Genomic DNA, 25,308 nt, shown 5'->3' with positions numbered 1-25,308 from the left:
ACGCCAGCCTGGGCCCTCCTGATAGCTCTCCCTAATGCCACCATCTCCAGCTGCTCAAAGGACAACAGAGCACGTTTGCATTCATGCAGCCCTGCCTGCATCCGCAGGTTAGCAAAGCGGATGAAAGCCCGATAAGCAGCAGGGCGCTCAAAGGCACGGAGCTTTATACAGCCCTCTCTAAAGAAAAACCCAAACCAAAGCAAAAAGCTCTTGCTCTCCTTAAAGGTACTGCATGTTGAGCACCTTCAGGCTGAAAAATCCCACAGAACCCCTTGTGGCTGGCGGAAAGCTGGGTCGCAGATCGCAATTAATCATTCACTTGATTAATTTTGCCTCCCTTTCTGACAGGGGGTCCCTGCGGGCACGGTGTGCTGCAGGTGTAATTACAATGGGGTGGGTTGTGAGCGTGCAGAGCTGGAGCAGAGCTGGCCTGCAGAGCGGGATGGTGGCATTGCAGAGGTGATGCCAAGCCACCCATTGCTGGGATGGGCACATGGCAGGGCTCTGTGCAAACGCTTGGGCAAGAGTTGGCTTCATGAGCTCCTCTGCTGGCTGTGCACCCTCACCACAATGCTGCTCCATCACAGAACCACGGGAACCATTCAGGTTGGAAAACACCTCAGAGATCATCAAGTCCAACCCCAGCCCATCCCCATCGTGCCCAAGAGCTCAGCTCCACCTCCCCACCAGGCCCAGCAAACCCTTCTGTTCAAAGGGCTCTTTTGGCAGCGCTTTTCTTTCCTTTTCTTCCATTAGAAGACATGTTCATTAGCAAAATATCAGAAACCTCTGGGGCAGCTTGTGCTTCTAATTCATTTTCCAAATGTATAATGAGCCAGGAGTAAATTTTTTAGGGTGAATTTAATTGACCTTTGCAATGGCATTAGGCAGATTGGCTTAAAGTCTATTAGAGCATAATGTAACCTGGTGAGATTTTAGGGAAGGTTATTGGAAAAACCTATCGACTCGGATTGCTTTTCTTCTTCCCTCCCCCTCAGCTTCTTTCGTGCAGAGAAAAGAAGGATGGCTCAAGACTGGGAAGGCACCACTGAGTCACAGGACCATTCAGGTTGGAAATGACCCTCAGATCCCCAAGTCCAACCCTAAACCACCCCCACTTTGCCCACTGCCCACATCCACACAGCTCTGGAACACCTCCAGGATGGTGACCCCATCGCTCCCTGGGCAGCTGCGCAGTGCAGCACCACTCCTTTGCAGAGAAAATTGTTCCTGCTAATATCCAACCTGATGAACAGATGGGGAAGAACCGAAAGGGAGAAGGGAGGAAAAGGGCAGGATGGGCACATCTCCAACAACCTCCTGGCTGGAGGCGCCCCATAGGGGTACGGTGCCATAAGTAAAGCAGCTGGGGGGCCTGGGGCAGGCAGGCAGAGGGCGAGAAGCACCAAACCCCATTCTGGGCTCACCACACTGCCCAAGCAGAATGGGTCCCCCAGCAGGTGTCCCCAGGGAGGGGAGATGCACATACTGTGCACCAACACGTCTGCGGCTCTCTGACGTGTCAGCACAGTTGCAGCAATCAGAAGCCCTGGGGGAAGCTAGATCCACGCACAGACCAGCCCACCCCTCCCCATTTCACAACCCAAGGCACGTGATACGCATTCACAGAGCAGGAACAACCCCAGCCCTGTGGGCATCAACAGCATTGCCACCCGCAGCCCCCCAGGGGCTTTTGCACCTCTCTTTGCTGCCATGTCACAGCCCGGATCTCAGCTCTGCCCCTGGCAGACGGCCCAGTAGCACCCAGCTTTAAGGTGTCATCACTGAAGTATTTTTTCCTACGTTGTTTTTGCACCAACCCCAAAACAATCAGCCTGGGAAAATCTGCCTGGCGGTGTGTGGAAACATCACTTGTTTGCCCACTGTGCTCTGATAACCTCAGGCACTCCCTGGCCATGCAAGGTGGGGTAATACAAACACCCACACCATTCCCACCCAACTGCTGGAAATCCCTCCCCAAACTTCCCTGGTTTCTGTTCCTCCCCTGGAGAGGCAGTGATGAGGGAGAGGAGGCTTTCAAAGGAGACAGAGCAGAAGAGAAAGCGGAGTGCTTCAGCTGGATGTGGGAAATGGGAGGCTTTGTGCTTTAGAGAATTCAGAGTGTATCGGCCGCTTTGTGCTAAATGCTCCGGATGGGATGAAAGTAAATAGAGCTCAGCTGGGCAGGGGAGTGAGGGCGACGCTGGGAACAATTTTTAGCCCTGTTAGATATTAATTTCCCATCCATCATCTGCCTGTCCTCTGCTTGTTTGAAGTGCTCAAGGTTGCAGGCTTCAAAGCTCACCACGAGTGCCACTCACACAAAGCTCCGGGGCCGCGGGGAGCCGCAGGTTCCAGCAGGGACAGGAGGCTGGGGATGGGGACAGGAGGCTCGTGCCACTGCATGGCACACGGCCCAGGTCTGTGCCTCGGGTCCAGGCAGAGCTGAGGGATGCTGACCCACTTTGTGCTCCGGAACGCTCATTAAGAGCCAGCCAGATGGATGCTGGGGTCACCGTCCCCATCCCTCGTCCCCATCCCTCTCATCCTTGTCACCTACCCAAATCAATGGCGCTTTGTTGGGATGCTTGGCTAATGAAGATGAGGCCCTTTATTGTTTCAGTGCCACAAAGAAAGCCCTTTGCTTGCCTCAGGGCAAATAGCTGGGGTTTTCCAGGATAAGTTGGCCTTGACAAGAGCCTTCTGTCCTCTAACGAGATGCCCAGCCCTGGTGGCACCGGGCACCCCCTGCCCCTGCTCTACTCCCACTGGGAAAGTGGCTTCAAACCTGCCCTTAAAGCTCTGCAGCCATTCACTGGCAGCACCAGGGAGCCCTCCTTGGGTCCAGCCAGGATCAGAGCCGGGCATGCAGAGATATTCCCAATTTGTGGGCACATGAGAACCAATTTACAACCAAAACGGGCAAAACGAGGCACAAGAAAAGGGCATGGGGCAGAGCTGAGCCTGAGCAGAGCACAGAGAGCCCCGTACTGAGCCAAGCGAGGGTGCTCAATTGAAATAACAAGTGCATAAATACACAACAAAACAAACAACAGTCATAATTAATTATTAAAAAAATGCTTTTTCCTTCTGCTTTTTCTGGCCACAGTGCTCAAGGCACACCACACACCACGGCAACATCTAATTATAAGTACCAATTACAACGATAATGAAATAATCCACCTTGGGAAGCTGCCTGCCGTTAATTTTCCCTTGCTGGATGCAAAGTTGCACGCTCACAGGGCTGCGCTCACACGGGGACACACCACAGCTCAGACCACTGCAGAAATGGCATTTATCACCTCTCTGATGACCAAACCCAATATGAAGCTTGTCTTTAGCAAGCTGGAGGCAAGGAAGCAGGAGGTGACAAAAGATGCTCTGCCCATTGGATGAGGATGCTGAGAGGCAGCATTTTTTCCCTTCCAGACGGCGACTCAGAAAAGCACACGGGCAGCAGCTCAGCAATGCTCTGATGGAGTGCTTGGGTTCACACTGCTGCTCTCTGCAGCCAGGGGCTGTGCTGTGCTCCTGTAGTGGCACATTTCACACTGGGCTCCATTCATCCACGGGAAACTGTCACTAATACACTGCTCTGGTTTGGTGCCACCGAGATGCAATAAATGCAGCCTTTCTGACTGCAAGGAGTGCGGCCAACGTGCTGCATCCCCTCATCTGACCACAGCATGCTGCAACTTTGCACAGAGCCCACCTGCTTGAAACACAATTTGGACACACACACACACAAAAAAGCAAAAATGTGCAGGTTGCAAAGAGAAAAAAGCAAACAGAGGGGCTGGAACCCCCCGGATTGCATTTTATTGGCCCGAGTGCTTTGACAAGCACGTGCCATAAGGGCTGGAGCTGGCAGCAGGGGGTGGGCAAAACCCATTGCATTTGTCTTTTTGTTTTCGACTGACGGCGTATTTTGCTGGAAAATGTCATTTTCAGGAAACTGAAACTATCTGTGGATTCAAGTCAGGTTTAGTGAACGGCTTTGTGCAGAAAATAAATAGAATGAGGAGAGGAGGGAGCTGAAGGGAAGTCAAAACACCGCGCGGTGATGTTTCTTGCGCGTTACATTTCAATCTCTCACTAGAAATGTCATTGTCATTCCAAAAAATTGACATTTAAATAAAGGTTAAAAAAAAAAAAGAGAGAGAGAGAAGGCGACATAAGTGAAGCATATGGGCTTATTTTCAGGTTTGCATAAACTGTTTCATTATAATTTGACAGAAAACACTGGTTTTGTGCCATAAAATAAATAAAAAGTCTTGACTTCTCTCTGAGGTGACCCCCAGCCAACGTTGTTTCTTTGCTCTGGATGCCAACCGAGCTGTGAAAAGCAATGGTCAGGGAACATGGACAGTCCCATCTCTCCCAATGTTGACCACAGCCCCACGGCCGCCCACGGAGGTGCCCAAAGTTCTGCTTTTTTACCTCGATTCTGCACCCCCAGCACTGATGTAATGCAAACAAGTTACACAGATGACTGACTGGAAAACAGAGGGAGACTCCTGTGTGAAACGAGCTGTCAATGGGTCCTTTGTGAGACACCAAACTGAAATCCCCAGGATCACAGGAGAGGAAATACTCAGCAGAACTTCAGGAAAACATTTGGTCCTGCAGTGTTTCCAGTGCTCAGGGTGAGCTCATGGCTCCCCAGCTGCAGTCCTTCCCACCTCCCAATGCCGATTTCTTCTCTTTCTTTCTTAATTCTTCAGCTGTTTGGATTTGTTTGTTTTTTCCCCCCAGTATTTATTTACTCCTCAAGTTCTGAAGGAAAGGGATGCGTTTTCTATTCTATGCTTGGATGGTTCTCAGCCCCCTGACACGGAATCCAGAGGTGCTCACAGAATACGAGCGGATAATTAACCGCCATCACTGCGGATTGGGTGGTTTTTATTCACTTCCATCTCCTCCATGGTATTTCTTCAAAAGAAAAGGAGGGGAAAAAAAAAACCACCAAACAACTTGTGGAGAAGAGAAGAGAAGAAAAGCAGTCGCCTGATCGGGATGCAGAGATTTATGGCGAATCAGTTCAGTCCTAGAGACCTTGTGCCACCAGAGTCCAACCAAACTCCATTCTTGGCTTTATGATGGTTTTGAGCCCCCTCAATGCAATTATTTCCTCGTCTCCCTACAGCCCATCCATTATTCTCTCTAATAATCTGTTTTCCAAAGCTCCTCTCCATAAACAACTACAGCAGGTAGCGAGAAACCTCATTGTTATTGATGTCATGTCACATCACCAGTAAAACAGCTTATGGAAAATGGACTGTGAGTGGAAATGGTTTCAATTTAAAACCCTCCGACCTTTTAAATTTCTTTAAGAAATAAATCGAGGTAACAGACAGTGATGTCACACACAGAAACGCAGCGCCCGTCACGGCAGCAATGAGGGCAGCAATGAGGGGTAACCCTACCGTGCATCCCAAACTGCTCCAAGTCTTCAGAAATGGGTTCCTAATGGAGCAGCACTCCTCTCAGACACCGCTGTTAAGGACACAGCACAGCCCTCACAATGGGCAGCAATAATACAACGCAGTGCTTCACTTACTGAAGTCCACGAACTCCCCGGCTCCCATTAAAACAACAGCAACGAATCTCATCCTAAGCGAAAACCAAGCTCCTCCACTTCTATAGAAGTTTTAAAAATCATCCTAAGCCTTACAAACCCTGATGCTCAGGGCTACGGAATCAGCCTCCTCACATATTCATCAGCAAAGACTTTGTATTAAAAGATCAAGAGGGAAAATGAGTTATCTACCATTAAGGAGAACCAAAAAGGATGTAAAACCATCCGGACGCACCTCAAGGCAGCCCCATAGGCTCAGGGACCCCACATCCTTCATCTTCCCCTTTATTTCAGCATTTCTGCAGCACGGGCAGCTGCACAGTGCACATTCTGAGGGACCAGATTTTATCTTTCTAATCATGGTCCAAGAGCAAGGCATGGAAGCACTGACTGGTCCAGAAAGCATTTGTGCTGTTCCAGTAACTAAGTGCCTTCAAAATACTCTTTTCCACTTGATTGTAGGAGCTGATAGCTCATGAGCCGCTAGCTAGAGATTGATGTTTCGTGTGCTTGAAAGCCGAAACTCCAAGAAGAGCAGGCAGCTCTGGCTTCCAGCTCTGGTGGTTTTCATAACACCCGGCAGCAATATCATGTCAGAACAGCAGCTGCAAAATCTGGTCTTCAATTACTGCCAGCTTCAAGGAAAGCGAAATCCGGGGGCTTGGTGCAACCTGTTGTAAAATGCTGCTCCTCACCGAGAGCCTTTTTTTCCCCCCCATCCATATTTCAGGAGCAGCCAGGTGTCTGCACCGAATGGGAGAGAGCTGGGGTCAAGGTGGGGCATTGCTGGAGGCATCCCCTGCCTTGTAAGGCTGAAATGGATGGCATAACCATCACAAACCATCACAAACAAACAAAACCTCATTGCCTCCAGCCTTGTTCGAAGAGCACCTTCACCCTCAACCCGCACCTCTGACCGCCTGCAAAGAGAGGAGTCAAGCAGCAGAAAGCAGCGTTCTGAGAGCTGCTCTCAGCCCATGAAAAATGCAATGGAGATTGATGCCTTCCTCAGAGAGTGCAGCCTGCACCGTGCTGGCTTGCATGTACAACAGTGTTAGAGGCCATGTGCAGTACAATGCAATTGCACCTGGCTCTCACAGCCTGCTGTTCTGGCCTCTCCCACTGCTCCCAAAAAGAAGATTTTTGGCAGTTACAATTCACCAGATTATTCACGTTTGCACAGTGGAGGTTATTTAGCAAAGAAATTATTCAGGCAGCAGGACTGCCCTGCATCCCCCCTGCAATGACACCTGCAAGGCACCCACAGCACCATGCACTGCTGTGCAGATTGCCATGGCAAAGAGTTCCTTTGACCTCCCCACAGGATTAAAGCAGGGGATTGGGATATGCTAATGTCAGCACTTCTGCAAACCAAATTAATGCTTTTCAAGCCCTGGAGCCATCAGGTTCCTCTGTTCTTTATTCTCTATTTGGGCTCCTGCAGGGACTTGTGTTGGGTGAACACCAACCTCCCTCAAGGCACGTGGGAACTTCACACTCCAGAAATGCAACAGATGAAGATTTAGCACTAGAGGAAGGTAGGGAAGGACTTAAGGGAAAGGCCATGATGAGTTTCCATCAATCCCCAATGTCAGTGGTCAGAGGGGACGATCAAATCTGACAGCCTGAAGATGTCACACCGTACAATTTCACCCTGCAAGCCCTGTAGCAAACAGAAGGATTATTCCCTTGCACTCAGGCAAACACTATCAGACCAGATAACTTCTTGCTGATGCAACACATAGGCTACAGAGCGACAATCAGTCTTGCTTAAAAGCCTTCAAGTGATGATGAATTTACCATTTTCCCATGTAATCAAGGGATAGCTTGGTTTGCATCTGGCTTCCATCGTACCGGAGTTCAAAAGATGTATTACACAAAACAGCCTGGATTTAGGTCATGTATCACTGACATCTCCATCTACAAGTCCAGCTTTGCCAGCATCTATAGGCAAAGCTCCTCTTCCCCAAACCCATTTTGGGCCTGGATGGAAGCTGTCCCAACCCGGGGCTGGTGAAGGGGACATGGAGCTCATCCTCACACCAGTTCCCCAATTGGGAAGCAATGGGGAACCTCCAGGTGCCTCTTGACACTTCCATGCCATCAGGAGCTGGGGGAGAAGCCCCCACCCCAAGGTGCCATGGTCAGCTCGCACCCAACACGTCCTGCAGGTCCCGCCTGGGGAAGGAAGGCTGGGCAAACAAATAAAGAAAAAACCAATCTCCATTTGGAGGCACTAAATCCCCACTCCTTTCCAGATGGCTGGGAGATTTCTCCCAGGTGGTAAATATATTATTAAGAACTCATTTCACCGTGAAATTGACTATTCAAAACACAGACAGAAGTTAATATATTAGGACAACCTGTCTGAAAAACTCACGTTAGAGGGAATTTATTTTTGTTTAACACAGAATGTGGCACCATACACATGGCCTTCCTCGGGCTTCCTCGGTACACGAACACGTGCTGAGACGTTGGGTGTTCGGCTACAGCAAGAAGGTCGCTGGAGGAAATCCCAGCCAGAGCCCATCCATGGCAAGCACTGCCTCAACCTCCCCAGATTTGGGCTTAAACCTACACCTCAAAGCTCCTTTCTTTCAATACTGCATCCACTAGAAGCCTCGGGAAGGCTGGAACCTACAGCTATTAGCGGCGCAATTAATGCATTATTTCTTATTAACCACTTTCTAATAAGATGCCTAACTAATATGTTTGCTAAAGCACTTTCTAGTGGAGTCAATTCTTTTGATTTGGGCAATTATTTAAAAGTATCATTGTTTTTTTTTTTTATTTTTTTTTATTTTTATCACAGCACAATTTTGTAAACAGGTAATGAATCAGCCTGAAAGGAATGTGTGAATGGCAAATACTTGGCGTTGCTTCAGAGCCTTTCCTCCAAGAAGCTCCAGCTTTCCTTCAGTGTAAGATCTGCCCAGGAAGGTCGGCCACAGTGACCTTTTTTCCTCCCACATAATAGCAGAGGATGAGAATCTGACTGCTGGAGGCCTGCAGACTTCTGAGGGCATCTTCATCAGAAGCCAAGCAACATCTCCCAAGCCCTTGTGGAAAAGCATGGCTGGAAGAAGCCCCTGCAAGTCATGAGTCTATTGGACTAGAACTTCTTCCTTCTGATTAATTCAGCTGCTAATTAGCTCACTTTAAACTAAATGCCTGTACCTAACATAAAGCAAACTATGTGCAGACCTTTGTGCCAGGATGCACGAGGCATGGAAGCTCAACTTGATGGAATGCTGCAACCGGAACAAGAGCTCAGGGCCTGGAAAAGAGCACGCTGCAATGGGTGGTGCAGTGAGGGAAAATGGGGGAGACACTCGAGGAGCAAGAGCAAAGAGATCCAAGAGATGGGAATGCAAAGGGGGTTAGCCCAGTTTGGAGAAAAAAATGGATATGAAAAAAAACCCTATGCTACATAGACCTCCTGCTGAAAGCAAGAGCTGAAAGCGGGCTGCCCAGGGAGGTGGTGGAGTCAGCATCCCTGGAGGTGGCCAAGAATGGCACAGATAGGAACCACAGAGCACTGCTGGAGGCGGACGGTAGGGGTGGGTGATCTTAGAGGTCTTTCCCAACCTTCCCAGTTCTATGATGCTATGAAAACCCACTTGAACTCTAAAAAAGACAGTGTATCTTCAGCAATAAAAAGTCAAGGGCTCTCTTGGCAACCGGACGCCTCAGCTATCAGGCTACAGACTTGGCCTCTCGCCCTTTCTCTCGGTCTCCTCTCGGAGCCATTCTGCTGAGATAAATAATTAAGCAGGCACTGGAACACACGCGTCTCCTGCAGCCCGGCTGAGTGCCCCTCTGATGGGCTATAAAATCCCTGCCGGCCCAACAAATATTTATTCATGCAAAGTGGAGAGGCTTCAGCGAAAGAGAGACGCAGACAATCTCAGTCCTCGTGCTCTTCAGAGCAATCGCCCAGGAGCACAGGCTGACAACACGGACGTGTGGTTTTGTTGGCCAAACCCAAAGCATTTCATCCCTCGGCTGAACACGTCATCCTTTCAAACTCAACCGTACAAGTGAAAATAACCACAACGATTGCAAGAGCAATAACGCCATTAATTAAAAAACCGTGCTTTGGATGAGGAAAATAGCCCTTCCTTTCTAAAGTGCCCTATTCTCAGCTCTACTGAGAGCCACGGGAGCTGCAATGACAGATAGGGCCACCCAAATGACTGTGGGCTCTACCAGCAATAAGCACAGTCCCTGGGGATGCTCTATGCTACCCAGGCCCCCAGGAGCTCTCTTATTAAAGCAGTCCCTCCTTGATTTGCTAGTCCATGCCAGCAAATCAATCCCTTGACAGAATTTCTCTTTCTCGGCCCTCTTGGTTTTGATTCTCTTCCATCTTTCTTCTCGGGTGGAACAAGCGATCATTAATCCCGTCAAAGGAAATGAGACTTTTGCTCACATACAGGAACACATCTGAAGTTCCTGCAACAAGTAACACATTACCTTGATACCCTGACATCATGAAAAATGGTTCTGGTGAACGTGTCTTGCTTTTCCTCTTTTTATCAGTTACTCATTCAAAGCGCCAAAACCAGCTCTTAGGAGAGGCTGGCATTTGCTTTACAAAGGGAGGAGGAAAAAAAAACCACAATAAAATAAGGAAAGCTTCCACTGTTCACACATTCCTTCTACAAATCCGAGTGCTAATAGTATTTGACATGTGGTAATTTTTTTTTTTCAAACCCTAATTCATTTAGTGTGGTTCTGCTTTATTGCTGTACTTTTTACACAGGGATGCACAGAATATGCTGTTGTTGTTGTTGCTTTTTTTCCCCTCCTTAAACAATTTTATTCCTCCTCAAAATCACTCATTCATGCTAGCCACATTCTAGTCTGGAGAGGGAGGGAGGGAAGGAAGAAGAAAGCAGAAATCAAACAGAAAATAGGTTGTGGGAGAGGAGAAAGTAAATGAAAAGAAGGGGAATGGAAAAAGAGAATAGAAGGAGAAAATAAGCCAAACAGTTATGCAAACAGAAGAAACCAAAGCCAAGATGCAAAAGGGCAGGCAGAGAGGGAGTCAGTTCCTTGTGCTTTGGGGAGCACATCCCACTTCTGCAAGGCCCTGAGCAAAGGGACCTGGCTGGGTGAGACTCATCTGGGGTTATTTTCAGCAGAGCTCCATGACTGAAGTTCTTCCCCATGTCCAGAAGGCATGGTGGTAGATAGGATGCTCTGCAGATGGAATGAAGTCCTGTTCCTTCTAAAGAAGGGAAGGGAAGGGAAGGGAAGGGAAGGGAAGGGAAGGGAAGGGAAGGGAAGGGAAGGGAAGGGAAGGGAAGGGAAGGGAAGGGAAGGGAAGGGAAGGGAAGGGAAGGGAAGGGAAGGGAAGGGAAGGGAAGGGAAGGGAAGGGAAGGGAAGGGAAGGGAAGGGAAGGGAAGGGAAGGGAAGGGAAGGGAAGGGAAGGGAAGGGAAGGGAAGGGAAGGGAAGGGAAGGGAAGGGAAGGGAAGGGAAGGGAAGGGAAGGGAAACCCTGAAGACTGGCAAACCAAAGACCTCAAACAAGAGTCATAGAATCATTAAGGTTGGAAAAGACCACTAAGATCATCATGTCTGACTGTTGATCCATCACCACCATGCCCACTAAGCCAAATTTAAAACATTGGTTAAATTCCTTGTGTTTCTGGCTGGGTTGCCTCCAGGTGCCACAATAACACAAACAACAGCTCAACTGGAGCAGAAACAGGGATAAAAGCATGGCAAAGAGACATTGGAGTCAACTTGAGCGGAGGACTGGCAGCAGGAGGCAGGGATAATCCACCCAGCCACTCTGCTCCCAGGGCATCACTTACGATATTACTTTTCTCCAAAGGCTTCAAGCTGCTGCAATCCCCTGTTAGTTAATAAGGAAAGCGAGAGACTCAACAATTGTTTGTGCTCGGGCTGCCTTGTAAAGGCTTCATCACTCGGCAGTGAAACAAAAGACGACTAATAACACCCCGCGCTGCAAAAGCAAGTGCCAGGGAAGAGACAGAAATCAATTATCTGGGTGAAATTCAAAGGGAGAGGAAGTGGCAAACGCGTACACATCAGCAAACAGCACGCATAATCCCATTAACACAGATGCCGTCTCCCTTGTGGGAGCACCGAGCCAGGAGAAAGACGATAATTAAAATAAACAAACAAAAACTAGCCTCAACTTCCTGGGAAGGGATGGTGAGGGGCGAGCAGAGCGTGGTCCGGATGGAGAGAGGAGCAGAGAGAGCTGGTGTGGTCCCTGCAGCCCCCAATGCTGCAGAAATCTCCACTGTCAGGACTTTCTGCACAAGGCATTCTCAGAGATTTTGATACTGCCAAGGATTTGGGTGATGCTTTCACCCACACCTCACAAACTGGGGACTGTCTATTTCATCTCGTGAGCCCATCTGGCACTGAGGGGCACGGTTAGCGGGCATGGTGGTGGTGGGTCAATGGCTGGACTTGATGACCTCAGAGGTCTTTTCCAACCTTTATGATTCTATGGTTCTACGATTCGGACAAGGATCCGTTGGGCACCACTGTGTGTGCAGCCCCCACTGCAGCTCCCCACATACACCTGATGACTCCAGTGTAACCCTATTACTTTTCCCACAGCATCTGCTACCGGCAACTTTTGGAGATAGACACTGCACTGATCTGCTATTGCAATCCCTATTCCTTTTTCTACAAACAGCTTTCTCCTCTGGAGCCCAGGAGAGTTAATGGAAAAAGGGATTCACACTATCTGCCAAGGATTTGGGATCAGACACAGAATGAGCTCCGCGAGTCCAAAAAAATGTCTACATCCCTCCTGCCTCCCCCCAGCACAACTGCTCTCTCTAACACAGCACCCTCCAACTCCGGTTCTTTGCAAGGAGGGTTTTAATACCAGGATTTTAATTTAAGGAAAAAGCAATGCAAGGTAATTCCTGGAAGTGCTGTCCTTTTTCTGCCCGCTCCACCCCGTCCATCTGTCCTGGGAGCAGCAGCCAAGGAGAGCAGCCCCAGACCCAGGCAGCGTGCTGGGACCGCGACACATCCCCAGGAAGGAGGCAAGATTAAAATACAGTCACTTAATCCCCTGCAAAGCCTCTTAAGCGTTTATATCAGGGTCAGCTCAGTTGGTGCTTAGTCAACCTGCCTCAAAAAATATCCCCGTTTAGGCCCTTCCACTGACTGTCAAACAGGCTGAAATGAGGGACGGGATCAAAAGCAACGGGGACCAAGAGGATGAAGGTAAATGCAATGTAAGTAACCCTCATTAGGGACCAAGGGCATCTCTCTCCCCAACTGCTCCTCAGACCCCTGCCTGAGCTGCACTGAGCATTCAGCAGAGCTCTGCTCTCCCCGTGCTGCTCAGCCCTGAGTTGTGCAGGAGATAACCACGACAACTTATCACCATCGGCTTCCGCGCGCTCACTTGCAGCTGGGGCACAGCAGATAGGCTCGAGAGGTTGGAAGGAGAGTTAAACCCTGATAAAAACACCCTAAATACGGGCGCTCAGCCTCCTGGCCTCATGCACTCCCTCCATGTGCATGCACCTCAAGCACCGCTCGCCTGCAGTGACCTTCCTGGGCTCCCCATGAGCAGCTCACCAGACCTCGGTGCCATCCTCATGAAACAAACTGAGGGCAACTGGGAATGTTAAGGGCTTGGAAACAAAACATCCTGTGACAGTTTATTTAGGCGAGGCTCTCTGCTCTGCCACATTCAGTTTGCATCACACACGCAGCCAAAATTTTCCTTTTTTTTTTTTCCTTTTTTTTTTTCACACCTTCCTCTTAAGTCAATGGAAATTAGAAGGGAGATGCTGAGCTGCACAAGCACTGCATACCATGTGCCACGGGACGTGCAGGCTGTGCTTCGGTGGGTTGAGCTCCCTGTGCCTCTGTGCCTGCCCATCCCCCTGGGTACCACCACAGGGCTCCTCAAAATGAGCAATATCTGCATTCACCAGGAGCTCCTCTCCTGCGGATGTGGGAGCAGCACACGTTATTTCTGCCTGAGCCAAGAGCTGATAATGCTGCGTGGAGCTGTCGACTTTGCAAAGGCATACTGCGCATGTAATTATAAGCATAAGCACAAGTGTGTATGTATGCTCAAATACACCCAGACATGCACTCAGTTTGCAAAGTCCAGATGATCCTACAGCTGTATTTTAATATTTCAATACCAGGGTCAGAGTGAATCTCACTGTCTCCCTCTTATCTTCCCTCTGCATACCAGTGCTGTCAATGCCATCGGCAATTTTACATGTAAATGAGCCCATCCATCACTCCCTGCTCTGCAGCGCCTCACTTCCAAGACTACCATGGAGTTACACCATTAAATCTCCTGGCTTTACAATATACATCATGACATATTTGACATCAATCAGCTGTGTCAGTCCACTCACTGTAAACCATAAACTTGCTCTGCATTCCAGCTCCGTGCACAGTGATTAAAACCTTCTCAGCCTGGCTTCCTGATTATGGTGATAAATGAGGATGTCCTCCCTTCTGACTCAACGCTTGCCCATCCTCCTGTTTACCCCCACCCAAGCCACCACCAGTCCTGAGCTGCCCATGTGCACTGCTTGTAGCCCTGCATGGCTCTCAGCTCTTGTCTACCAACAGTATCTAAAGAGGCTGCAAGAAAAGAGGGGATAGACTCTTCTGTAGGATCTGTTGGGATGGGAAATGGTTTCAGACTGAAAGATGAGAGATGTAGATTGGATATAAGGAAGAAGGTTTTTACATTAAGAAAGGTAAAGCACTGGGACAGGTTGCCCAGAGAGGTGACGGATGCCCCATCCCTGCTGACAACCAAGGTCAGGCTGGAAGGGGCTCTGAGCACCTGGTGGAGCTGTGGGTGTCTCTGTTCAATGCAGGGAGTGGGACCAGATGGTCTGCATAGGTCCCTTCCAACTCAATTGATTCTAGGGGTTCCATTAGGGCCACTCCATCTACCCACTTGCCTTCCCACCAGTGTGTGCATTCCTCCTGCAGCTTTTCTTGTCCCTCCATATTGGTAGGGATGTGCTTTGACCATCTCCAGACTGCAGGTGAAGCATCAGAAGGGATGTTCTTGGGACCTGGATGGCTCTAGGTGAGGCGACACCGTTGCCTTTATATGCACTACCAGCATCTGACAGCCTTACACATGTAGTCATCTTTATGCACATTCAATGTGTCAAGTGACTTCGGTGAGACATACCATAATCCTGCTTCATGCAGCATTGTGCTGTGAGGCACCTAAAAAGCCCTGTCTCGATTGTCAGAGCGACTGATCCTTCCCTAATCCCATTTGCTTCCCCAGGAGCGAGCAGCACTGCGTGCTTCCTCGGGGCGTTCAGCACCAGGACTATTGAGCCATGGACCAGAAACGAAGTAATACTGGAATTCAGAAGAATTGAGTTGGGCAAGTCTAGATTTCAGCACCTCCATTTCCATAGAGTCTTTTCAACCACATCACAAAACCTGAACAAAATCCCATTGCCGCCCAAGACGATGTTGTAGATGGGTTCCTTCCAGGTCAGGCAGCAGAGCCATTTGTGAGAAAGCCACAAGCGAACACAAGGAGTCATGAACCAGCAGATCATTACACTTTCCAGCCAACTTATCTCGCTCCAATTTCTTTCAGCACCTAATTATTGCTGCTTCTTGCAACTTATTGCCATGATGCCCTTTCTCTGCACATCCCTGTGAGAACCGGGCATGGAAACCTCATTAGGACTCAGTGTCTAAAATAGACTCCAACTCCGGGGCATCACTTGGGACCTTTGCAGTGACATCTGAACAGCTGCAGATGCATGAGGGTCAAGCTCTGAGATGATGCTGAGCCCATCTATTGCAGTGTAATCCACATTAGGGATGAGGCAATTGTGGGAAGGGGAGATGGGGGTGGGGGGAGAGTGAGGAGGGGGAGAGAAAGGGAAGGGAAGGGAAAGGAAGGGAAGGGAAGGGAAGGGAAGGGAAGGGAAGGGAAGGGAAGGGAAGGGAAGGGAAGGGAAGGGAAGGGAAGGGAAGGGAAGGGAAGGGAAGGGAAGGGAAGGGAAGGGAAGGGAAGGGAAGGGAAGGGAAATGGAAATTCTGGGGGGAAACTACGATGCTGCAAAGGCAATGGAGGGAAAAAGTTAGCAGCTCGCTTTCATTCTTGGGACATCCATGGAGAAATGATCCCTCCTTCACTGAAAGATGAATGGACAGCTGCACAGGTTATGAGGGAGGTTTTATTGCAGATCAATAAATCTGTGTCACAGACCCCATCTGGAGGGAGTTTTAATTTAAAGAAAAGAGTGATGAATGCCGAAAGACAATAAATCAAAAAGTTGTGAAGCCCCACCGGCGTTAACCTTCTATCAACACCAACACGGGCTATGGGGGATGCATGGAACCCACGGAGCTGTGGTGGGACCACTGGGACGGGGCCGGGGGGCTCACAGGGGCAGATAACAGCCCAGGAACGATCAGCCAGCACACGGGGCAATGCCACACAGCACAGCTCCCATCCCACCACCCACAGCTCTGCTCCTCCTGGCCTCTCCCAACACCAACTGCTTTGAAATTTCGGAAACCCGCACTTGTTCTGAATTCTCGAGCCATGTTATTAATCTTATCTTCCATTAAGGAAATGAAAGCTTTTTTAAAAATCCAATTTGCTTTTTCACCATATACACTTCAAGTTAACTTTATTTTTCACGTTGCCCGGCTTGAACTAAGCAATAATCATTTCTAGATTAATGACGATAATTTCAAACACTTTCAGAGCAGCGATCTTAATATCCTTTCGGACCAGTGGAGAATTTCCTGTTCTACAAGATTACATTGAGAGCGATTAAACGCCTTTCTGTTACGCGATGGAGAGGCTCAGCAGCTCCCCATCCCACTCCCTCATTGAACGTTGAGTGAATGGGTAAAATCTTATGTTGCTTTTTATTCCCAAAGCGTTGTCCCACTGCTGTTGGTGACAAATGCTGTTTGCTCACTGCTGGAGCTCCCTGCACGCTTCTCCAGGCTGGTAAGTGCCGCCAGCTCCATCAGTGGGGAAACTGAGGCTATTGCTTAATTGACACTTGAATGGAAAATAGGAATTACGTCTCAGAGGACTCAGTCAAGCCCCAGAGAAGTGAAAGGGCGTCATCCCAGGGGGCTGATGCTGGGGAGATTGGAAAAATCTAAGCACTGTATTCAGCCTCACTTCTAATGAATGCGGTTCCCTATAAAAAGACAAATACTATAATATGAGAGGATATTTCACTCCAGCTCTCAAGGGCCTTTTATGGGCTTTGAGCCACCGAAACAAGAGAGGAAGCACAGCAGGCACTTCAGTAGCAAAAGGCAAGCTGACGAGCTGCTGGAAAACACGGAGGGTTGGGAGGCACTCAGCGCTGCTGCCACTCAGTGCTGATGGGAGGAGGAAGCGGAAGGCAGAAAGGGGAAAGCAGCAGAAGTGGGATCAGAAGAAGACATGAAAGAGCTCCCTGCATTAAAATTACACTGCTGCTCTTCCCCTGTGCTCCGTTCCTGACCTGCTTGGAAAGCAGAGAAGTTAACCATAGGCACGACTGGTGCAGTGCTGCTCTCGGAACAGCTGCACCCAGACCAGGAGTGCTTACACAAAAATACACCAAATATTTCCTTCAGTCAGACGTGAATGGTTTCTACGGGGGACGGAGCAACGCAAGGGAGCCACATCTGCAGCAAATATCCAGCCTTGACAAGGAACTTTCTGCCTGGGCCAGAAGGCTGTGTGGGGAGATGGGCAAGGATGCTGCGGGCTGCAGGCACATCCCCTGCACTTCTTAAAGCCATCTGCACCCTTCTCCCATCCATTCAATCCACCACCATCTTTCCGCATCTTCTCTCCCTCTCCCAGCAGCAGCCCCACCATCACCAGCGCTGCTTTTGTGGATGAGCAACTCTCCTTCAGGACCCCCCATCCCTCCACCACTCCACAGCTCTTCCCAAGAGAAGCAAGAAAGAACTTCTCCCCATTCCAACCCAAAGCCGCAGTCAGAGAGGCAGAACAGAGCAGCCAGAGCGAATATTAGCGCATCAGCTTTTTGGGTCACCATTAAAAGGATCATGTGAAAGGAGGTCAGATAAATATTTAACATGGTTATTAATATCCACTCCTAATTTCATTCCTCCTCCTCCCCCTCCCCTGGCTCCTCCCGTTAGCCTTCATCTCTTCATTTTCCGCGGTTGATCCCTTTTAAGAAGGTCAGTTGGGATCATGGATGGTGCTGGCTGTCAGCATCCGCGGGGCTGGAAAGGGGGGAGCAGGGGAGGGCTGCAGCCTTGCTGTAAGGGAAGGATCCATCAGGGATGCCACAAGGTACCCAAGGTGTCTGTGGGTTCCTTCGCCCCACAGTGCTCAGCCCCACTGCATCGAGCACTGTGTAGATGTGCCTGCAACCAGCTCTGCAGTGCAGACCTCCTGATGCATCATGCAGAACTGCTGACATCTCCTGAATATGTCATTACAGCACAGCAGGGTCTTGTCCTCTCCCAAAGGGCTCCCCAGGACTTGTGTGTATACCAGAATTAAACCAAACCAAGCCCCCAAGGCCCCAAAGCATCCCCTCTTCCACAAAGTCAGCCCACCAGTGCTCATACACTCAGTAGAACCTCTTTTTGCTCTGGGTTGGGTTTTAAGGATTGGCCGGCAGCACAGAGGTGCAGAGAGCTCCGCAAGCAGGGGATGCAGGACCCCTCCATCCTCCAGTAGCAACGGTACCCAAAGGCATCTCCTGCTTGTGTAGTTCTCTGCTCATCTCACTGCATTAGGGAAGCTAAAGGACATGCTGGGTGACCAATACTGGGGTCGAGGAGTCAAGTGCTTCAGAGTTAGGGAAGGCATTAATTACCACTGCCCGAGCCCTCTATATACCCATCACAGAGCAGCCTCCAGCACAGGCCCTCACTGCTCAGGTGGCTCCAGGATGTATTTATTTTACTCTGCTCAAAACTGCTCTAAAGACAAAATTATTCATCTCCTCCTCAGCCTTTCTCTGGCACTTCCCATGACAGTGTTAAATGCTTTGCAAACATCCCCGCATTCATCTTTGCAGCCCGCCCTCCAACGAGAGCTTCCAGATCTCCCAGTTTCGCAGTCAGTACGCTGGGTATCCCCACGTAACCTTTACCTGCATTAAAGGAGAAGAGGGAAGGAAAGGCAGCAAGCACAGCACACCTATAGGGATGGATAGGGATGGCCTACTGCAGCAGGACTGGGGATGCTTGGTGGCATTGGCACCCCTGGGCCCCAATGCTCCACAGCTGGCAGCCCCATAAGCATCCCCTGCGCTCACACAACCTCAATTTGCTACAGAAGTGTGGTGGCTGCGGGCAGCGGCCAATAGCCAGCCCTGAGCTCTCGTCTGCATCCTTTTCATCCTGCAAACCATCCTTTCTCTTCCTCCAGATCTCCCTTTCTCTCTCCCTCCTTCGGCACACAAAAGGTCTGCTGCTAAGCAGGGGTTGCCATGCTAACAAGACAAGCCCTCAGCTGCTCCGGGTGGGAACGCGCCCACATCCATTGCCATCATCCCCTGCAAATAAATAAGCAGAGAGAGAGAAAGAGAGGGCGATGCTCAGTGTCACTCGAGAGGAGCATGGAGCAGAAATTATGGCAATTTCCTGTAACTGGAATCAAATGCCCAACTTCTCCATGCGCAGCAGGCACTGCCATTAATTCAAACACTTGTGCGTGAGCCGGGATTCCATTAAAGGGGCCAATTTGGAGCCCAGCTCCCTGATAAGCAGACAGCGGTGCGCTCCTCAATCGGGGCTGGCTAGGTTTGATTAGGGCAGAGTTCTCTGCAGGTTGTGATTCTGCTGAGGAGAGCGGCACTGCACCAGCACAGACTGCACTGAGACCCTCTTGTGCTGCGTCCCAAAGCATCTCAGCACCTCACCTGCCCAAAAATCGGGACCGCAGCCTGCTGTGTGCGTACTGGGAGGCAGGGGGCCCCTCCCCAAAGCAAGCAGTCACCTCGCCATCCCTCTGGGAAGCGGCTGTAATCCCCCCAAAGATGAGGAGCAAGATCAGACTTCCCACAGCAAGGGATGAATATTCATGTTGGCGTTAAGCCCCGTATCAAGGCTCCCAGGCAGGTGGTATTAAGAGCGGATCTCCAGAGAGAGTTTTGTTTTATTCTGCAGAAGCAGAGCCCCGACTCCGAGACACAATAACTCACTTAAGGAAAGCTAATTCGCTCTCGCCGTGAATTCAGAGCCCAGCAGAAGGATGACACTCCGTGACAGCCCAGCACCACCCCGTGCGTGGCTATGGCTGCAAATCCCCTGCAAGCAGAGCACAACCCCAAATCTGCTCCCGGTGGCATTTACAGACAGACACAGTCACTGCCATCACAGCATGGGGCACGGTGCTTCCCCATACAGGTATCTGAGGGGCTTCTTAGTCACTGACCCCAAGGAAACATGCTCAGCTTTGTGCATCCACAGCAAAAGGACCGGATCCAACCCCATGTTGGAAGGCAAAACCGAGTGCTGAATGTGCCAAAACTAGGAGCCCACCCAAGTGCAACAGGGAGGAGCACAGCTTTGCAGATTGGATCAAGTGAGATCCGAGCCCCCAGCCCAGGAGCTCCTCGACCGTCCCAAGCACCTAACAAAAACCTTTGCAATGATGGTGATAATATTATGATTCCAAAAGGAATTCAGTTCTGCTGACCTAAATATTGGCTGCACAACAACCCATGGCCGCGAGGAGCTCCCAAAAAGAACTGCACAGCTCCTTCCTGAGGATCTGCAGATGCGTGGGGAGATGCAGTGCTGCTGCAGCCAGCCGTGTGCAGCCACATTCTGCCTCAGTTTCCCCATCTTCACCAAAGGGAGCAAAGCGCTGAGAGCGTAGCAGCAGCACAGAGCATTTTTCCTCTTCAAAGATTAAAAAACAACCAAAAAAAAAAGTCATCACAGAAAGGTACTTCTCTCCTCTGAAAATTGAACGGCATTAAACTCCTGAGCAGTTGTGACAGGTGCTATAACAGCAGCATTCATTATCAGTTTTGCTCTGTTTAATGCTCTTCACTCACGCGCTGCTCCCCAGGGCCCACCTTCCTCCTGCCTGGCAGCTCTGTGCCACCCACTGCCACTGCTGGGATCACACTGTGCCCCGGATGGGCTCCTCATAGCCCTCCTGCAAACCCACCACCAGTCTGAATACAGAGGGTGGTGTGAGCACAGGCAGTGAGGATGCTGACCCAGTGCTGCGGTGCAGGATGCTGTGACGTGGGGAGTCCCTGGGGACAGACCTAATAACCAAAACACAGCCAAAGAAATAAAAAACAAAGCGGGCTCAGGAGCACCTTTTAAAAGGTGCCTCGCTTCTTCCAGGTTTTTAAATGGTATCATAACAAAACACACCATAAAAAATGACTCTGAGTGCGTTTTGTAAATTGCAGATGAACCCGAAGCTAAAAGATTGGTGCCAGCTTGCAACTCCAGCAGCGTTCCAGCAGAAAACACTGGGCAGCAGGTCACAGCAGTCCCAGCAGAGCACTGTCTCTGTATTATTACTATTCTGATAATAACACCAGGGCCACTTTCAAGGAGGAAACCAAAGAATCACAGAATGGAGAAAGTGAATGGGTAGCAAAGAGGGGCTAAAATTCCCTTATTCCCATTATCCTAAATTAAAAGTGCACACCCTACAAAGCAGGGCAGGAATTGCTGCTCTTCCCTTTCACGGAGTCCACAATCATTCAAAATATTCTTGCAAAATCAAAGCCTATTGCTCTCAGCTCGCATCTCGGACACGAAGCTGTGCAACAGCTGCACCTCTGGCTCAGCAGCAACCCTGCAGAAGGAGCAACAGAGTGGGGTCCTGGGGCAGCATTTGTCAAAACGATGACAGCAGATTGGAAAGCAAAGCACGACAGGTCCCACGCGCGGCCATCTGAAATACAACACTGCCAAAGAGCAGCAGTTGCGAGGCAAGATGCAAAACCTCCAGCTGCAAACTGCTACAAAGCTTTTCAGTGCCAAACGATCCTTCTCACCCCGTCAGGAAGGTTTGGAGGAAATTCAAGCAAACTGGTGAGCTGCTCCGGCACTGCAGGGTGATGGAGGTGGGATGGAGGAGGCTCAATGAGGTCCAGCACTTTTCCCACCATCCATGCATAGCATCACCGTGGGACTGGCTGCATTTTGGGGTTCATGTTGCTGTTCCCTGCAGGTATCAGAGCAAGGCACATTGAAAGGGTCAGTAACAAAGGCATGTCGTACCAAAAAAGGGCCCTGAGAAAGCCACCTGTGGGTTTTTTGCACATTTCCAGGGAGCTTTCATTTTCTCCTGCTTTGTTTGGCAATTCTTTTCAAACGCCAGTCGCAAGATTGGCCAATTATCATAATTGGGTCACCCCTAAAGATTGTGATGGACACCCGGGGCAACCTACCAGAGAGAATCTGACTTATGGCTCATTATTAGCTTGAGCTTGACAGGTTATTTCAGAAACAGGCAGAAAAGCCATCAGGGCAAATGCACTGGGGAGAAGGCAGGGGCCATGCAGCCTGCCAGGCTCAGCCGCTGCCAAGCCCACAATGTCACCTACAGGCAGCTGCTGCTCCAGCCAGGTGCTGGGTGGGAGACACCGAGTGACCCACGGAGGGGGCAGGGGATGGCTGACATTGCCACCACCCTGCTTTGATAAGCAGGACGCTTTGGTTCTGTTTGGGAGAGCCCTGGTCCAAAGCACAGATGGCGATCCTGAATTCACCCACAGCTGGGTTTTATTTCTGTGTTTGGAGCTGGATTCCAGCGCCCCACTGGCCTGGGGAGATTGCCCTCGGGATGCTGGACTGCCCATCTCTGCTTTTAATACTCTTCAAAGGTCAAGAACCAAGCATTGGTTGGTGTTTGCAAAGAGGTGAAAGGAGGAAAATGCACGTTTCCTACCGGAATGTGAGCACCTGATGCCTCCTTCAAATCCCCATGCCAAATCCCCACAACACTGCAGTATCTCCCCCTCCCTCAGCATACCTGGCCTGCAGGGATGTGCCATCCCTCACCGCATCCCTCCCTGCTCCCTTCCCTTTCCTCCATCCCCACTCCACCATTAACACAGACTGCACCTCTCCCAACCCTCCGTGGCCCCACGATGTGCCTCTCACCCAGCCATTGGGGATCAGGATGGAACAGATGTTTCAAGGAGCTCATAAATCCCAAAAGCTCAATCCCACCCACCCAGCATTTTACAGCAGAACCCCATGCAGACGGACTGGCGCATCAGAAATAAATACAACCACCCACAGGAACCTTCCAGTAGATCCCCTCCGCATTATATCACATAGACACAGCTATGTGTGTGTGTGTATAGGAAATATTCATGCTTGCTTTTTATTTTTAGGCCAGAATCACTACAATTTCCCATCTATCTGCCCGCTCCCCCATCGCTCGTGTTTCCTCCCTCCCATGGCTGCACCACGGCCATCTCCCCCAGTCACTCCCCATCCAATTCCAACGAGGTTTTCTAATTAGACTAATTAATTTTCTGCCCAAGTTAATAAGGCTGTCTGCAGTTCAGAAATAATTGGACCTCCCCAGTACCAATACCTGCTCCGCCGGCAGCGAGCAGCAATAGGGCTCCTCCATAACTCACAACCGGTGTCTGTTTTTCCAACCGATGCCTTTTGCACTTCAGCAGTGATGGAGTTTTCTCATTAATTCTGACACCAGCTCCCTCAGCCTGGGGCCAGGCCGGGGGGAGTGTCAGGATCCCAACCCCCGGGCAGTAAATCCCTTCGGGCACTGCTGCACACCTTTCCTCCCATGTCACCGCTGCGCTGCAAGATTCATTTCCCCCACGCCAGGCTTTGTATTTTTTTTTCCCTTTTGCAGAGTATTCTGGATTATTCTGCTTTGTGGGGCTTCAGGACCAACGTGCAAAGAGCAAATCATACAATGGTTTGAGTCGGAAAGGACTTTAAAGGCCACCTGGTCCAACCCCCCTGCACTCAGCAGGGACCTCTGCATCATTGCAGCCATGGCACTAAACCTGGGCAGGTATATTCCTCCTGTTCTCAAAAGCAACAGCCCACACAGCTGCCTGTCCCTCAGTGAAGGTCTTTTAACCCAAACAGCTCCTGGACCACATGGATACAGCAGGCAGCATCCCACAGCCTTGAGCCCAAGGTTTGGAGGTCAGCCAGGGCGAGCACTTCAGATTCAGCAGCAAAACCAGCACACTAAGGCAGGTCATCAAGAAAAGCAGCACTGTGACACCAAATCTCCAGGCTTTAAAAGCACTAATGGAGCAGGCATGCAACAACCTTCACCTGAGCATCCAAACACTTCGACTCTGCGGAGGCAAAGCGTGGAGCTACAATGAAGTTCAGCGTTCCAATGGAAAGGGGCTGTCAATGTGGAGGAGAGAGAACGGGGCCATCAGAAGAGGGATGATCACATCAGCTCTGACCCACTGCAAGAGCAGACAAGAGCAGAGCCCAACAGGCCACAACCCCACAGCAGCCCAAGACCCCATATATCCATATGGGAGAGAGAATTTGGCCATCTGCAGGGAGAAGTTTGGGCTGGTGCTACTCAGAAGGTCAGAGCAGATTAGAGCAGCCTGTTCTCCTGGCCTTAATACCCTGACATGGGCTCCCTGCCTCCCCCCCCCCTGCTGCTAATCAAATAAAAGACGGAAGATAAAATGCCAACCACAAACGAGAGATTTGCACTGGGGGGATCTAATTCCAGGAGGCTGCAGGCCATAAAGAAGAGGGATCCATTAGCATCCACTTACCTGCCATGATGAAGTGACCACGATAAAGTGCACAGGATTAAATAAATTTAAGTGAATCCCCTGACGGCATTTTTATGGGATTGAAAGAGGTTTTATCCACTCGCAACCTCTATCCTCAGAGGAAACTGATTCAATAAAAACTAAACCCACTTCATCAAGCAGGAAGGGAAAAAGAAAAGTACCCAAAAACTCCATGGCGCTCACAGAGTCACTAAAGAAGTCAGGAAAAAATTACATGTAAGGTGAGCTCGTGAGTGGGAGAAATGTGCACACATCTGCTGCTGTGCCTCCAGCAGCCAGGAGAGCATCCCCATCCCTGGAGGTGCCTCTGCTCCATCCCTGCAGTCCAAGCACCCAAATGGTGCACAGAACCCAACGTTCAAATCAGTCACACGGCGGTTGAGATGGGGAGGGATCTCTGGGCCCAGTTTCAATGGGGACATTTGGGGCTCCACAGCGCCCTCCCAGCCACGTGCTTCAAAACCCCACGGCCATCCCCGTATCCACATTTTGTATTTTTTTTTTTACAAGAAACCCAACTTCAGCCCTATTTCTTGTGTCTTTATCTGCCTCTGCGCTGCAGGGCTGGATGAAGCTCCCAGTGAGCTGCTGGAGGGGCTCAGCTCCCCCCGACCACAACCACCTCCCAGCCACCCCAGGCCCCGAGCAGCACCACCACCATCACTCTGCATCAGCTGGAGATCTCTACCCAACCCAAAGAGCCCAAAGAGCTCTGAGACACGGGGTCAGGAATGGAAAACCCTTAGGAGACCCAAATGCAAACTGCAGCGCTCAGCCACCCAGCCCCCAGACAGCAAATGGCAGCCATTTATATCAGAGGAAGGAGGCTGCAAATAGAAGCTCCATGGAACAAAGCCATTCTCCTCTGATGTACATTCATGGGGGAAGAAGCCATTTTAATTACTGATCAGAAATAAATGACTTGCCATTTGCTAGGACTTCTTTCTTTTGTCTTTTTTTATATT

General features: G+C 50.1%; 1 protein-coding gene across 7 annotated transcripts in view; it reads right to left on the bottom strand.

The window, feature by feature from the left end:
- The window catches only part of LOC125703580 (protein CEPU-1), a 315,707-nt gene that overhangs the window by 125,906 nt on the left and 164,493 nt on the right, over positions 1-25,308 (bottom strand). The window lies entirely within an intron of this gene.

This window comes from Lagopus muta, chromosome 22 (genome assembly GCF_023343835.1).
Source record: "Lagopus muta isolate bLagMut1 chromosome 22, bLagMut1 primary, whole genome shotgun sequence".
In the NCBI taxonomy this organism is placed as follows: domain Eukaryota; kingdom Metazoa; phylum Chordata; class Aves; order Galliformes; family Phasianidae; genus Lagopus; species Lagopus muta.
The sequence above is the reverse complement of the archived record's forward strand: the minus strand, read 5'-3'. Positions and strand labels throughout refer to the sequence as shown.